The sequence below is a fragment of the Nuphar pumila genome, chromosome 17, assembly GCF_984573655.1.
Source record: "Nuphar pumila chromosome 17, dmNupPumi1.hap1.1, whole genome shotgun sequence".
NCBI classification, from domain to species: Eukaryota; Viridiplantae; Streptophyta; class Magnoliopsida; order Nymphaeales; family Nymphaeaceae; genus Nuphar; species Nuphar pumila.
The window spans coordinates 20,411,817-20,417,816 of record NC_143265.1 but is presented as its reverse complement, the minus strand read 5'-3'; positions in this window follow the sequence as shown (position 1 = coordinate 20,417,816).

The following is a 6,000-nucleotide window of genomic DNA, read 5'->3' as shown; positions in this document are numbered from 1 at the left end:
GCGCGCGCGTGCGCGTGTGCGCAAATGGCGCGTCCGTTGCTGCACGATGTGCAACAACATCCTCAATCCACCTAAAGACTCAAGGCTTACCAAAGTAAAGAATAGATAACAAACTCTCTATTTAAACCTCTTGAAAAAGTTTTCTCTCTTAGATATGGGACTAAACTTTTTTCAAAACACTTTTGGTAGTAAACAAAATCATCAAGATTTAATATTTTAAAACTTTCCTAACACTTTTTTTTAGAAGGCAAATTTTACTTTAATAAAATTCATTGTACATAAAAAGCACAAAGCGACGATGTATCACTTTGAATTTGAAAGGACCTAAAAACTCCACAACCCCGCACATGTACCCCCGGATCATATCATGATATACAAGACAACTCAAGATTGAGGGGTCAAAAAATATCAAATCATATACTGTATCAGTATGATGCCACCAAATTTTGAGACATTCATGCAGTTGGCAGCAAATCTTGTTATAAGTGGAGTGAAGATTGACATGCATGCCTTCAAACACAACTTCATTCCGTGGAACCAGATTTGGCGCCATCTGATAAGCAACCAACATCTTTCAGGTAAAAATCCAACTGCTACCTCTTGCTCGATACTCTGCAGCAAGCACGAGGTCCCCCACAGAGTTTAACATATCATCCAAAGATCCCCAGAATTTTTGAACCAATTTTTCTTAAAAAAAAAACTCACCAAAGAGATGAGTTGTCGCTTCCTCCTTTACCCCATACAGTCTACACAAAGCAGACCATGCGGCAACCATTGCATCGTTGGAGGGCATCCAGACCGATAGCAGGATGCCACTAAGAACTCTCCATTTTCAGAGAAAATCCAATGGAGCTCATTCAGTCGCAAGTCGTAGATCAAACTCATAAATTCTTGCCATGATAGTTGGCAAACTCGTGACTTGGAGTAGGTTGACTCGGTAACTCAGCCGAGTTAGGACTATATTTTCTAGTGTTATGATTTGAAAAAAATCAAAATTCATATTGTATAACATGATACCAATGATTAATCTATATAAGTATTCAACTATGCATAAGTGTTAATATTGTTGGAATGCTCACTCTACGGGATCAAAATTTCAGCAAGATGAAGACTTTGCTGTTACGCTCGAAATCGTCAAGGAGTTCGAACTCTCAACCCTTTTCTCTAAATGCTCTTAGTAACCAGAACTGTTACTTTCTGTGAATGTTTGTATGTTCTTTCATACTCTTTTTTCACTGCATTTATAGACATAAAAGGATTCAAGCTTTGGGATACAACCTTATGAGAAATTCCTTCATCCCCCAAGAGACATGTTGTCTCTTATATTGTGACTGTTGTTGGCCTCCAACTGTCACTTATGGTCATACGACCTTACATCTCTCACTTGGCCATAATAGACTTCCTGTTTTTATATGTTTGTTCTCAATAGGAACCTTGCATACACATTTTTTGAGTAATCTTTACTCAACGTGTGTTTATATGTTTATTCTCAAGCGGAACCTTGCATTCACACATGCTGAGTAATATTTACTCTCATTGTGTTTATATACTTGTTCTCAACCAAAACCTTGTATACACACTTCCTGAGTAATCTTTACTCATTTACCACTTAGACATATTTGAGTCCCATTTGACTTACATATCTAGTGAAAATATCCTTAGTGACTCCCTTGGTTAGCAGGTCTACTACCATGTCACTTGAAGGAACATAGTCTACTCTTATTTCATTTTTGATAAGCATATCATGAATATATTGATATTTAACTTCAATATGCTTACTTTTAGAGTTATCAACTCTTGTTTGTATTAGTCTTATAGCAGCTTTATTGTCATAATATAGTTGAACTAAATCTTTTGAAATATTCAATTTTAACTCATTTAAGAAGCAATTTATCCACACTCCAAATGTGACTGTCATGTTATAAGCAATATACTCAGCTTCCTGTGTATGTTGTGCCACACATCGTTGTTTCTTGCATGACCATGGAATTGCCTCACCTCCTAACATAAATATATAATCAGAGATAAACTTTGCTATCACCAGCAAAGTCAGCATCTGAGTAACCTACAAGCTTTAAACTATCTAACTGATAGCATAGCTTAAGTTCCTTAGTTCTCTTTATATATCAATTTTCTTTTTACTACTTTTCAGTGAGAGAGCCCAGGATTACTTTGATATCTACTTACTAGACTTACAACTAAGCTTAAATGAGGTCTGATACAAAGCATTGCATACATCAGACTTTCAATTGCCTGAGCATAAAGAATATTCAATTTTTCTTATTCATCCTTTGGACAATCATTCTTACTTAGTTATTGTCTTTTTACTACAAGAGTGTCTTTTGCCTTGATACTTTTCATTCTAAATTTCTTTAGAATATGATTAAGATATTTTTCTTGACTCAGATATAACAATCTTGATTTTCTATCTTTATGGATTTTAATTCCAAGGATATATGAAGCTTCACCCATATCCTTCATTTCAAATTGAGAATTTAACCATGATTTAGTCATATTTATCATGTCTATATTTTTTTTTTTGTAATTAATATATCATCAACATAGAGGGATAACACAATAAACTTACTCCCACTATTCTTGACATATACACAGTGATCCAAACTATTTGCCTCATAACCCAATTTGGTTATAGTATTATAAAAAGTCAAATACTACTGTCTTGGTGACTGCTTAAGTCCATACACGAATTTATTTAACCTGTATACTTTATCTTTTTGACTTTTAATTTTAAAACCTTCTGGTTGCTGCATGAAAATAATTTCATTTAATTCACCATTTAAGGTCATTTTCACATCTATTTGATATAGGTCAAGATCAAAATAAGTTACAAATGCCAAAATAATGTGAATAGATGCCAATTTGGCTATAGGAGAGTAAGTTTCTTCATAATCAGTCTCTTCTCGTTGAGTATAGCCTTTTTCTACTAATCTTGCCTTGAATCAATCAATAGATCTGTCTGCCTTGAGTTTTTTCTTGAGAACCAACTTGCTACCAATTACCTTATATCTATTAGGCAAGGTAGCTAGTCCCTAAACTCCATTCTTTTCTATTGAGTTCAACTCATCTTTTATTATTTCATTCCAAAATTCAGACTCATTAGAAGCAATTGCATCTTTAAAACTCAAGTTATCAATAGTTTCTTTCAAATTTATGGAATAGCATAAGTTTTTATTCAAGAATATATAATAATCATTCAAATAGGATGGATGAGTTCTTGTTTTTTTTGTCCAGTTACTGGTTGTGAAGTTTGTTCATTATTCACAACTGGATCGTTATGCTCTAACTCTTGAATGGGTATCCTAGGATCATTTATGATATTCAGGAAAACATCATTATCTTCAGGATTAAAAATACTTTTTGAGTTTCCAAGAAATCTATCTATCTACTTTCTATAAATTCTTTTTCAGGATTATATAGTTGATATCTCTTTAATCCCTTTGGGTATCTAATGAAGATGTATTTGATAGTTTTACTATCTAACTTGTCTCTCATTTGACTAGAAATCAACACATAAGTAGGTGACCCCCACTTTCATAAATGACTCAAGTCTGGCTTCCTACCCGTCCATAATTCATGAGGAGTAGTAAGCTCTACAACCTTAGAAGAAACCTTATTTAGGATATACATGGTAGTGTAAATTGCTTTTCCCTAGAATTTCTTAAAAAAAATTGTATGTGCCAACATGGATCTTATCATATCTATTAAGGTTCTATTCACTCATTCTGCTACACCATTTTGTTGTGGTGTATAAGATATCGTTATATGAGGAGTTATATTATTATCAATGCAGAAGGCCTTAAACTCATCAGAGTTATATTCACCTCATCTATCAAATCTAATAACTTGGATTTTTCTTTCTAGTAATTCTTTAACTACATGTTTATATGCCTTAAATTTTTCTAGAGCTTCTGAGTTCTTAGAAATTAGGTATATGTATCTATACCTAGAGTAATCATCTATAAATATGATAAAATATAATTTCCTTTCATGTGTTTCTATGGTTAAAGGTCCATAAATAGTTGTGTATACTAGAACTAACAAATCACATTACCTACTTCCCTTTGGAAGAGGTTTTCTTGCCATTTTTTCTTATATTCATGGTTCACATTTTTTAAATTCTACATTTTTAAGGAAAGATAATAATCTCATATAAATTATTCTTTTCATTTTATTGACATTTACATGTACTAACCTTAAATGCCATAAATATGCATCAACATTAAATGCATAATCAATATAACCATAAATATTTATTGTATTACTTGTAGAAGGAGTTACATTAAGACAAAAAAGACCATGGTCAGCATCATAGCGACCCCTAAGCTTCACTTTTCCATCTTTCCTAATAGTGACCTTATCACTCCAAAAGCAAATTTCGAAGCCCTTTTTAGCAAAATCTTTCACTGCGAAAATATTCTTTCTCATGGAAGGTACATTTGTTAGTAGGAGACTGGTCTCATTCTACTTGAAGCCTATAGGTCTCTATCCCAACCACATCACTATAGGTGTTATTTTCCATATACACCTTATGATCTCCAAGCTTTAACTCTTTCATTTTCACAAGTCCTTTATTTATCTTAGACACATGTCGCATCACCCTTGAATCTATCCACCACCCTGGGAGATCACTATCTGCGATCAATGATTTAGATATAGTGCATACTAATTCTCATTCTCGATTTGCTTGCTTTCTTAAAGTCTCTTTCTTGGTTTTATTTGAGCAATTATTCTTAAAATGCCCAACTTTTTCATAAGAGAAATATGCTCTCCTGATTACAGTCTTGGAGTTATTGGTTTGCATTAGACAATTCTTATTGAATTTATTCTTTTTAAATTTCTTGATGAATGTGCCTTTAGGCTTAAACTTGTGAGAAGTTGCCGAGAATGATTCTTGAGTGTTCATAACTTCTTCTTTTTTGTTTTTTGACATATTTTCTTACTCAAGAGCTAATTATAGAGGAAGCTTGGTTAGAGTAAGGCTTTTCTGGTTTACCCTCATGGCAATCGACACCATCTTCCATGTTGGAGGAAGGCTATTTAAAACTGTGGAGATTTGCATATGCTCAGGAATATCATTTCCTGCTATGGCTAAGTCTTTAGCAATTACCAACATTTGATTCATATGATTGACTGTGTTGTCTGACCGTTTCATCCTGCAAAAGTTGTACTGCTCTAAAAGAAGTTGAATGTGAGTTTATGAAGTCATATCATACTTTTTCCTGACTTCTTCAATCATTCTTTTTGCAGTGTCAAAAACTTTAATTACTTGGATGAGATCATCTTGCATAAAAATAAGAAGAGTTTCTTGAGTGAGTTGATCGTCTTTAATAAACTTGTTATGAGCTTTCTTCTCTTCTTTAGTTGATTTATTAGTTAGTGAAAATTTTGCATTGTTCAATACGTATAGGGTCTTATCATGTGTTAATAGATATTCTATTTTTCTTCTCCACAAACCAAAATTTGTCCCATTAAGTTTTTCAATTTTGGATAACTCAACCATGACTATTTGATTTGCCATTTTCTTAATTATAAACAAATATTAGAATTAATAAAGTATATTCCAACTAATATTTATAAATATAACTAGTTTTTTATCTTTCTAAACTAGTTTATGATGCAATATGATCTTTAAGTATGCAACAAACTCACAAAAATTGCTAACTTCAAGCACTATTTGATAAAAAATAAGTAATAGGTGATTTTTAGAAAACAAGAACCACTTTTCTACAATTTCAGAAAGTATTAAGAGAGGTTTTGTTAAACAAAAAATCACATAAACCTATTTCTGCAACTTTTTGTGTTTATCAAAAAAGATAAATCTCTTTTCTGTAATTTTTAGAAAGGTAGAAGCCTTTTTAAGCAAAAATGGAAACAAAAACCTCAAAAAGAATTTTTTTTAGTTAAACAAAAAGGTTCAACCCTCTTTCTATAATTTCAGAAAAGATCATTGTCTTTTCAAAATTATGAAATTTCCTGAGT